The sequence below is a fragment of the Panulirus ornatus genome, chromosome 5 (assembly GCF_036320965.1).
Source record: "Panulirus ornatus isolate Po-2019 chromosome 5, ASM3632096v1, whole genome shotgun sequence".
NCBI classification, from domain to species: Eukaryota; Metazoa; Arthropoda; class Malacostraca; order Decapoda; family Palinuridae; genus Panulirus; species Panulirus ornatus.
This window is the reverse complement of record NC_092228.1, coordinates 41037312-41049380: the sequence shown is the minus strand read 5'-3', so window position 1 is coordinate 41049380 and position 12069 is coordinate 41037312. Positions and strand designations below refer to the sequence as shown.

Sequence of the window (12069 nt, the reverse complement as noted above, 5' to 3'; positions counted from 1 at the left end):
GGACTGCAGTTTGTATACAAAAAAAACAATAGATTGATTACCCTTTCAATGAATAATGTTACACCATCAAAATTTAACAAAGCTTTATCTATTTTACTAGTTTAATGATTACACTTGTGATTATCATTACTAACCTATATTTGTAAAGCAGCAACAAAGCACACATGTGTCTTGGTGTTAACTTGTGGCTGAAAAGGTGTGAGGCCCAAGCTTTAGTAAATATTTTCCACATATAACAAAAGCCCTCCTTTAAAGTACTATAATAAGAAATACATCTATTCAATAAACAAACTGAAGCAAAAGTATCTAAACAGAACTTTTAACTATATCATAATTTGCTTAAATCGCAACTCTTTGCACCTTCTCTGCAAGCAACTTAAATCTAACATGTATTTTTCTCCAGTGTCAAACACGAGGAAATGTGAAGCCTGTATAATGAGTGGTATACACTGATACAATATTCTCCCACTCCCAATGATACAATATTCATCTATTTATCATTTATTATACTTTGTCACTGCCTCCCATGTTAGCGAGATAGGGCAAGGAAACAGACGAAAGAATGGCCCAACCCACCCACATACACATGTATATACATACACGTCCACACACACACACATATACATACCTATAGATTTCGACGTATACATATATATGTATATATACATACACAGACATATACATATATACACATGTACATAATTCATACTTGCTGCCTTTATTCATTCCCGTCGCCACACATGAAATGACAACTCCCTTCCCCCTCATGTGCGCAAGGTAGCGCTAGGAAAAGACAACAAAGGCCACACTCATTCACACTCAGTTTCTAGCTGTCATGTATAATGCACCGAAACGACAGCTCCCTTTCCACATCCAGGCCCCACAGAACTTTCCATGGTTTACCCCACACACTTCACATGCCCTGGTTCAATCCACTGACAACACGTCGACCCCAGTATACCACAACGTTCCAATTCACTCTAATCCTCGCACGCCTTTCACCTTCCTGCAGGTTCAGGCCCCGATCGCTCAAAATCTTTCTCACTCCATCCTTCCACCTCCAATTTGCTCTCCCACTTCTCCTCGTTCCCTCCACCTCTGACACATATATCCTCTTTGTCAATCTTTCCTCACTCATTCTCTCCATGTGACCAAACCATTTCAATACACCCTCTCCTGCTCTCTCATCCACACTCTTTTTATTACCACACATCTCTTTGACCCTTTCATTACTTACTCGATCAAACCACCTCACACCACATATTGTCCTCAAACATCTCATTTCCAACACATCCACCCTCCTCTGCACAACTCTATCTATGGCCCATGCCTCGCAACCATATAACATTGTTGGTACCACTATTCCTTCAAACATACCCATTTTTGCTTTCCATATAAGGATATCATCATTATAAAAAAATCCAAAGTCTAAGGTAATACCAAAATTGTGATTTAAAGAATCATAAAACTTAAATCAATACTTCATACTGATTAGAATACTTTCATGCAATGTAGCATATTTCTATCCCATTAAATGTTCTGGTTAGAAATCTTTACTTCTGTCATTTTGTTAGTTTGATGCTACAGTTTTTATTACTGAAAAGAAGGCTTTGTTGTTATTGTATGAGCAGAGTACTGTAACTAAAGCTCCCCATTTCACCCACAAATCCCCTGCTCCCCTCATCGTAATAAGCTTACATTCATTTGTTCAGTTCCTCTTTCTCCAACTATCTTACATATCTCGGTTAGCGGTAATGAACAAAGGATAATCAACATACTAATTGTTATAACTGTCATAACATTATAAAAAGAACTGCAACATATAACTATATCTAGTGCTTTTTTACCAGCTGCATATACCTCAGATAGTATTTAAACTCGTCTTGGGCATATTCTTCTGAAGTCTATAAAATTCTAAAATTTGCACACTGCGTGACCCTGAGTATTACAGATTTTTCCAATTTTGACCTGTATTACAGCAACAATGCAGCAGTTTAACCTAATGCTAAGCCCTTACTAAAAATGAAATGTAATAAGAATACTTACAACTGATTTCCATTACTAACTTCAAAATTTCAGAATAAGCAAAAAACTTTATCTTTGATACAAGTCAATTATCAGACTGATCAGCTTATAGTCAGCTGAGACTCATCTTAAAACACAACAAAGCCTTACAGAACTCACAAAATTGCTACAAATCTAGAAAAAGATCTCGTTCCCAGATCAGTACTTCAGCCCATCTTCTATTTCACAAATTCAAAATCCCTTCATAAGTCAAGACAGGTAAAGTACAAGAAGTACTTGAACCTATTTAATACAATGCATTACTACACTGTTATTACACGTCCACTTTTAATCATAAACAGCTATCAATCATTCACATAATTTTCATCAGTACAGATATTCATTTTTTGATGAAGCATGACCAAACAAAATAAAACAACACTCAATTTAATACATAGTCATTTGTTCACAAATGGAAAATACAACAAAACAAATAACTGGAATATAATATGAACCCCCCAGTTAATTTATTTTCTGTGAGACATCAATTTCACAAGCAAATGGATAATAGTATCTAGAAAACCCAACATACATCTTTGTTCACAGCAGGAGACAAAAAATGCAATCCACTAAATGACAATAACTTAAAAAACTACACAATATAAAAAAATGAAAATTAAAACTGAAGCCAAAATATTCTCCCTATAAAGAGTTAGTGGAGGCAGCACAATGTACATGTATAAACTGTACAACACTCAAACAAAAAATAACATCACCTACAATGCAGAAAGTGTGTATGTCACAAGTATACAAGCACAAACTACAAAGGCTTCAAAATGCAATGTGAAACAGATCAACTAAAATCTTCAGATGATGTAAAGCAGCAGCAGAATGGGAGCATGAATGGCTGTGAAAGCAGCACCTGGTCACCAAGAGGTGGCCGACCCTGGCAATGTTCCACATCTCTCATTGTCAATCAATCCCACCAAACTTTTCAATGAATGCGAGAAAACTACTCACAATACTTGCCCATGGAATTCTTGTGATTATGACAGCATGTTATATACACTTTAAATAGCACTGGTAAGCATAAATAGTAAAGTGAGCTAAGACAAGGAGAACATTCCAAGAGAATCCTACCTACGATAAGTTTATAGATAGTTTAATGATACACAATATTTCTATAATTCCTTAGACTGCATTATATATCAGCACTTTTCATATGCAGGCAATGGAAAGCACCCAATTCCTATCATACCTTGGCATTTCCTGTCATACCAGGCAGAATTTCCTATCATACCCTTCTGCATATCAGTTACTAATTCTAATCATATCCTAAAATAAACTTTTTATTACTGTCAAGACACCCCATTATGAGAATCAATTTCCTATCAAATTCATTTAAGATATGTTAAGTATGTTCCAAAAGTAATCATTATATAGACTTTTTTGGAAATAATTATTCATTACTCAATCATACCTAATGAATATATGTTAGTATTAACCATCATATAATATCTAACAACCCTATATGCATAATAAGACATAAATATAACTAGATTACATCCAAACCAAGTTAGTGTTAACCTTACACTCCACGTTCCATCTAGGATTCAAACATAATATCTGTTCCCAAATGACACAAGTGATATAGGGTCACAAAAAATGTCATATGCTGTAGTTTATTTTTGACAATTGGAGTAACTACAGTGTTTAAACCACATGGAAGACTCTAGCACAATTTCAGAGTGCTTGCATTACAGTTTTCTATGGGGAAAACTGAATCAATTTAGAACACTTTCCAGAAATCAGAGTACACTCTCAGCCATCAAGTGCATTATAGCTTGATTCCCACTACACACCACTTAGTACCACAGAGCCATTCTCCTCAAAATCACGACAAACACAACCTCCCACTGAGGACGTCTGGTAATCCCAATATGACTGTCGACATGCCTGGGAAAAATGTTTAGCCCACTGGGAGTGCATCAGTCTGCCAAGAATTTGCTGCTAAATTTAGCTCCTCTGACCTCCCACCCTCCCTCCCTGCCTACCTACCACCCTGCCTTCTCCTTGTACTACGTCTCTCCCTCCCTCTTTCTTGCTTCATTTCTCCTTCTCTCCTCTCTATAACTGATACCAGCTGTCTTAGAATGAAAAATCAGATATTCATATGAAACTTTTTTTACAAGTAAAAATGAAAATGATTAAATTCTAACCGAAAGGTTAACTGATTTCATATGTCAGCATTAAGCAGAATCAAAATTTACTTTGGAAATACTTTACATCTACAACTTAAAAACACTTTATCAATATCTGTGAGTCCGGAAAAGAGGATAATTAACTTTCATAAACAAACCTGTCATCTATTTTAACGATATCTTAAGTAACTGACTTTTCACTGATGTTTCACTGTGAAAATAATCTCCTGATGAAAACAGAAGTATCAATTCTCCTTTTCATATAATTTCTATGATATTTCAGCCACTCAGCAAGGTGTCTTGTACATCAAGGGGACCAAATAATCAACCACAGGTAAATAGGTGTTAAGGAAGGCATGAACTTGTCTTGTTATTAAAGAATAAATGCAATCTTCAGTAACTAATGTCCAAAATGCATCTTCCTGCTTTATTTTTAGAATAAGTTCAGATTTTTTTCTAGATCATGGGAATGTTATGTTTTCAGCATTTTCATTTACTCTATGGAGTATTGTGCTCAAATAATAATCTTTATACTAAGTAACAGTGAAGGACCATGAACTCCCATGGATGTGTTCAATAATGGAAAAGTAGAGAAAGATAAAAACACCCTAACGAAAAACTCTATCCAATCATCTGATATGATACAGACAAGGCATGATACAAAACCAAGCAAAGTTGAAGCTACATTATTTCACTTAAATTTCTAGTTACTCAAACTTTTCAGTATGCTCAGATTAATGTGGTGGCAAGCAAGGGCATCTAAATTATAACAGTATAAGCAATGGGAATAAATAAAGGCAGACAGTATGAATTATGTACATGTGTATACATGTATATGTCTGTGTGTGTATATATATGTGTACATTGAGATCTATAGGTATGTATATTTGCGTGTGTGGACGTGTATGTATATACGTGTATGGGGGTGGGTTGGGCCATTTCTTTCGTCTGTTTCCTTGCGCTACCTCACAAACACGGGAGACAGCGACAAAGCAAAATATATAATATAGAATATATATAAGCAAGAAATATTCTTTCTTACATAATCTAAGAAAAATTCATGTTCATATAAAAATCAAAAGCTGGTGATAAGTGGTGATGTAAAGTATGCCGTTATCTCTAAGACTGTACTTATCGAAACAAAAATAAGCTCTTCAGAAAGGAGGGCAAGATTTGAGAACTGTTGGTCAAGAAAGTAATAATCAGCAGGTTAAACTTATGGAAAAACCAACAAAAATCACAATACCGGCACACTCATTCCTCGCTATATGGAAGAGATGGGTTCTTGAAGAGCTGTCCATGCAGTGAAATTCTACATATCATAACCCATTTTCCATCACACTATCATTAAATAATTGGATATATCTCCCTGAAAAAAAATTGGTCCCAATATATAACAAAACATTTAAGAAGAAACCTTTTCAATCACTCATGTAGTTAATAGTTACCAGAGGATGTGGGTATCACCAGACAAAGTTTGCAGGGAGATAAATGGGGATTTACTCTCAGTTCTCAGAGGATGTGGTTAACAACATGACAAAGTTTACAGGGAGATAAAAGGAGATTTACCATCATAGCTTCTGTTACTGCTACAGACAATGTAAATAGAGGGGTAAACTTTTTCTTGGTTACATTGGTTTGGGGGCAATTTTCCAAAAAACATATTCTTTAAGAACCTCCTTTCCTTTTTTTTCTTTAGCTGTTCCATCCAATAATTTCAAATCAACCTTACACAAGGATGGTACACTTTGAAGTCCAGGGAAAAATATGGGGTTGCACATACCCAACCTAAGAAATATTTGACAAAGATGTACGTAAATTAATCTAAGAGTTCACAGAGGTGACTTTTATATGTGATAATGGCAATAAACAGGACTTGGCCAAAAACATCTAAAACTTTTAATGATCTTATAAAAAGTACACAAATGAAACTATGTTAACTGTCTACAAAACAGTAAGAAATCTCATACATCCCCTCCTAGAATTTGTATCAGCTCCTGGACTTCATATTGGCTGTCTTTTACTGAAAACTCCCTTTTTCTTTAAATTCCTGTAACAAATATGGATGCTTCTCAATAAACATAACTTTTCTTCAATAAGTCAATTAAATCAAATATAAAGTGGTGCAAGAAAAGTAAGCAATTACTGGAACATGTTTTGACTGTTCTCCTGAAAGACAATGAAATTAATATTCCACATAATTTTTCCTGCATGCAACGCAGACAATTCTTATCAGAAAATAGATGAGCCACAACAAAATTTTTCATAAGACTTACAAAAATTTATGAGATAATAATGCTTTCAAAATCTTTCAGATGAGAACGCAACAAATCACTGTCTTTCTCCGGACCCTTCTTTGTACGGCCACAGTAAATGGATGAAAAAATTAGGCAACATAAATACATACGTATTATACAAGAAACACTTATAACACAATATCTGAGCCTGTAGTCTCCTTAGGTCCCATTCATTTTTATGTATAATTCATAGTTTCCTGTTATCTAACACCACATCTCTCTCATCTTCATAGCCCTGCCCAACTTCATGGTATTTCTAGCCACAGTACAGGAAAAACACTGTGTTAAGGAACGTAGTATATGTAATCTACCATTTCCTTATATGAACATAATACATAAGGAAATAGCAACTCTCCACTAAATCACACTTCATTGTAATCTTAACTACAAAAAATCTTGGACAAATTAATCCATCCTAAAAAAAAAAAAAGCAAACGAAAAAATGATAATGGTAATTCTTTATTTAAGGGGAACAATGATTTTAACATAATATATAAAAATCAAATCAATGGACTTATCTCCATCAAACAGTGTGATGAAAGTTAGGCATTGTTCGCCTTTGTTAATTGAGTTGGTAAAGTGTGTATAACAATACAAACATATGAAAAGGATGCTGACACCTAAAAATTCCAACACTAACATTTTTTAAAGGTGAAACATAGTTCTACTTACGACAACATATCCAATAATATGCTTCTTAAAGTTAACAGAATTCGAATGCATCTGAAATGATCAAGTTTCAAGAATGTCATGTAAAATCAGGCTAATTTAGCTTAATTTTGGTTTTCATGAAGTTGTTTCTTTTGCACAACAACACAAAAGTATGAATAAAATACATCAATCTCTAATATATCTACAGTCATCAGGTCCCACTGTTTACCTTCCGAACCAAGAGATCTATTGCTCTGCTAAGTGGAGAACGTGTAAATGATGGAATTTCACAAATAAAAGAATTCACAAGACATCTGTAGCATTAAAATACATAATTTCCACTGCCTGGATTCATGAACTCCATGACATAATCCATGTCCATGTTTAAGATGCGCAGAATATGGTAGAATAGAAGTACGGAAGTGAAGAAAGGAGTAAAATGTAAGTAGCCAATATTAAAGCTAATGTTCAAGTGGAGCTTAAAATAAACTTACAGGTTTTATAACTTGTCTTGATTTCTGGAAATATTTCAATTAATATGACCCTCATAATTCCTAACCATCGTTGACCTTCCACCATCATATTTCTTACCCTATAATAAAATGCTTAAAAATCATGCTTTTTCCCCAAGTCTAAATTACTTCCGCTTAAATCCAGTGGTCTGCATTTCTTCCTAATAAATAAGTTACTTCTATACACCTCATAAACTACGAGACATATTTATCTATCTTTTATCTTCCTCGTTTTATCTTACGATTATCTATTGCCTGATCATCTTGCCTACATTAAAGTGAAATAGACCATTTTAGTTGTACCATATAATCTTATTTCATCATGAATATAATCTTAAATGACTTTAACAGGCTAACTACGTTGTGGCCTTAGTGACCATTAGAGCCTAAAAATAATTCGCACGAAAAAGATTAAAAAAAAAAAGCTCATCAAGTTCAATTTCAACTAAAATGGCGGAGTAATTTAAGTCTATAGATATAATTAACAGCTTCTGAAGGTCTTCTTGAGTGTACCTGATTAGCTGAGAGGCAGTAGATAAACAGGGAAGGCGGTAGTAAGCACCCACACCCAACCAGACCAGAAAGACAAGAGGTAAACATCAACATGTGAGGACCACGAGCCTAACACCTTTACTACAGGGGATACAGACATTAATCAACTTCTAAATCATCTTTATTTCCATAGATATCAATCATTTCTGTAAATCATTTGAATGTACATAAGCTCTAATTGATATTTATGATCAAAATATATTTTCTAGTCATTATCTTTAGCTAATTAGATGAAAGATAAAATGTTAAAAGGATTTTTAGTTACTGCTGCTTGGAAAAGATAATGGTTGATATTGTTATATTTTTTCAGCTGATGTCTTGAATTATCTTGATATGATAATTGATAACGAGAGGTTAAACCTTCCTCTTAAAGATGAGGATATCACATTCCCCTGCCTTATACACCTCGCTCTACCATTACCCTCACCTGCCACTGCTTCTAGTAACATGATTTTTTTAATTATATATTCCTCACGAGCGATTTGCGCTGCTAGAGAAGAGCATAGTCTGCTCTCCTCCCTCTCTCATATTTCTATACCTGGTCGCAGTTTCCCGCTTTAGCAAGGAGCGCAAGGAACAAATGATGAAAGGCCACATCAGCTCACATTCATTCTCTAGCCGCCATGTGCAATGCACAAGTATAAGTGGTTAAATAGGTTGTGCATGACTTTTAGATTTATGTGGCAAAACACTTACACAGTGACTTATAGTATTTGACTGAAGGTTGCAAATAAAGTATAAAACCATTTCCAATGTGGTGCTCAAGGCGAATTAAAAAAAAAACTATAAAATGTACTTACTGATAGGCGTGCAAAAGAGAGGCTTTTGATTTTGCAAAGCCCTGTAGAGAGAATGAGGACAGTGTACTAAACTGTTAATAAATATAGGAGAAGAAAGACTATTAGAGGTGAGATAATTGAAGTATGTGTGAGCTGTCTTGGTTAAGTTTGGTGATATGGAAGGAGAGATAAGGGATAAGGGAGAGAGAGCCAAGCAGCCGAATCATGGACATGGAGTGAGTCACGGATTACAATGATCCAGGTTGTGGAGTTGAGTTATGTGAGAGAAGCGTGTGGTATAACTAGATGGAATTGAAGAAATGAGAGGGTGTATAAGAGATGATATTGGACAGGAAATGAATTATGTTGTGGGAATGTGAATGGCACAAAAAAAAGGTCTGTGAGACCTGGATATAAGTAGGGAACTGAGGTTTCGATGCAATACACACAATAGCTTTAAATATGAGTATTAATAAAATGCAAATGCAACTTTAGGTACAAGAACAACGGATTAAAAACTCATATTATTCACCTGTCCTCAATTTTGTCTATATACATTTCTATATTTGAATCATGAGTAATATCTAAAGTGTGACAAGGAAATAATTCTTATTGAAGTTTAAATGTCTGAGCGTTGACCCCAACCAGATGCGCGGACTTGATCTTGACCTCAATAAAAAGCCATTATTTATCAAGTTTTCCCACACATTTGCAAAATATACTTCGTCAATCTTGACTTTATTTATTGTACATAGATGTATATTTATTGCATTGTTCTACCTGACAGAGAATGTATGAAGGACGCACTGCGTGTGATAATCGGGGTGTGGCGGCAAGATGAACATTAGCGACATACCAAACATCCGCTTAAAGTTTAAAATCGCTCAGTGATACCGAGGGTTTTCAACCTTAAGAGAGATATTCTCTCTCGAGCCAAGGTGCGTATCGCGTGCGGCACGACTCTGTGTGCGGGTAATGGGGGAAGGAGCACCCCCAGAGATCTCCCTCTCCCCCAGAGATCTCTCTCTGGGGGTGACTTTCCTTTATCAAGGTTGCGGGAGCGAGGATTGGCTGGCCAAACGAGGCAACCAGCTCTAACCATTCATTGTACCCTTCCCTTTTTTCAATGGTCATATTTATTCACTGAAATATTATCTTTGGCTGACTTTATTTAAATATTTTAAAGATGCAAATATATGTTCTAAAAGTTAAATATTAATACAGTATTCCGAACGTTGCCATAATTTTACAGTCGAATTACATTGATTACTTATTAATTACCCATCTAATCTATAATTGTATTAAATTCAGTACCCATTATTTATTAATTACCCATCTAATCTATAATTGTATTAAATTCAGTACCCATTATTTATCAATAACCCATCTAATCTATAATTGTATTAAATTCAGTACCCATTATTTATTAATTACCCAACTAATCTATAATTGCATTAAATTCAGTACCCATTATTTATTAATTACCCAACTAATCTATAATTGCATTAAATTCAGTACCCCTCTGTAATATAGAACCAACAATGACATTATTATAAACAAAACAATAGACATTAACATGGGGGAAAATAAAAATCCAAGAATATATTTCTTTTAATATAAAAATAGCGAAGGGCTAAACCTGTCGCGTTCTGCATATATATAAATTGTCTACAAACCTCCATGTGTATATATATATACTAATAACTAGATCAGTTTGTACACAAGCGGCTCAATTATCTTACATATAGCAATCACTATAATATAGACTACATATATACCTACTCAGTAATGCTTACATTACTATAAAATGACAAGACCTTTATACATCGCCAGTCAAGTGTTATTGACCTTATTTAAGGTCAGTCCCTTAATATTAAAGGCTAGGGAATAATCTAAGGTCAGTCCCTTAATATTAAAGGCTGGGGATAATTTAAGGTCAGTCCCTTAATATCGAAGGCTGGGGTTAATTAAAAGGTCAATCCCTTAATATTAAAGGCTGGGGGTAATTAAAGGCCAATCCCTTAATATCGAAAGCGATAATTAAAAAGTCAGCCCCTTAATATTAAAGGCTGGGGGTAATTAAAGGCCACTCCCTTAATATCGAAAGCGATAATTAAAGGTCTAATCCCTAAATACTATAAACTGGCGATAATTAAAGGTCAAATCCCTAAAGACAATAAACTGGCGATAAATAAAGGTCTAATCCTTCCTGTGAAGGGCTGGCGATAATCAAAGATCAGACTTTATCTATAAAAAGGCTCTCGATATCTATATGCCACAGGTTTATATAGCACGTACTTAAAACTATATCTATGGCATAGTGTCTACTAGAAACTATAAAAAACGGGCTAAGGTTGTATTTACAACGAAATGGGAGATTGTGTGTTGGTAAACCTCACGGTGTGAGCATGATATATTACCACAGATGTTTCACGACGGTACGACCCTTGACCACGACGGTACGACCCTTGACCACGACGGTACGATCCTTGGGCATGACGGTGCGACCCTTGACCACGACGGTACGACCCTCGACCACGACGGTACGACCCTTGAATACGACGGTACGACCCTTGACCACGACGGTACGACCCATGACCACGACGGTACGACCCATGACCACGACGGTACGACCCTTGACCACGACGGTACGACCCTTGACCACGACGGTACGACCCTTGACCACGACGGTACGACCCTTGTTGAACGTGTTGGTAACATCTTTAAGTACGACCATTGGCTGTGATAACCCGGCCGTTTAAAAGGCCAGGTCATTCAATCCAATGGTCGTACAATTGTGGCCAAGGGTCGTATAGCCGTGCTCAAGGGTCGTGCAGTCGTGCTGTAGCGTCGTAAAGTCGTACTTAAATGGTTATACAACTCTGCACCTTGCGAACCTGTACCTAGTGTTATGACAGGAAAAACAAAACTGTATATATCAATATATAGGACTGGATCCTGATCATGCAGAATGGAATCCTAAATATATAGGATGGGAGCCTAAATATATAGGATTGGATCCTAAACATATAGGGTGGATCTTAAATATATAGGATTGGATCCTAAACAAATA

At 35.5% G+C, this 12069-nt stretch overlaps 1 protein-coding gene across 4 annotated transcripts in view; it reads right to left on the bottom strand.

Moving 5' to 3' along the window:
- Positions 1–8316, bottom strand: part of RtGEF (Rho-type guanine nucleotide exchange factor) — a 55945-nt gene extending 47629 nt beyond the window's left edge. Inside the window, exon 1 of one of the 4 annotated variants that reach the window (XM_071662068.1) lies at positions 8179–8316. The gene's annotated coding sequence lies outside the window, so the exon portion shown is untranslated. Of the gene's footprint in view, positions 1–134; positions 250–3866; positions 3901–8178 lie in introns of those variants that run through there. The other 3 variants (XM_071662065.1, XM_071662067.1, XM_071662066.1) reach the window with 3 other exon arrangements.
- Positions 8317–12069: the final 3753 nt, after the last annotated feature.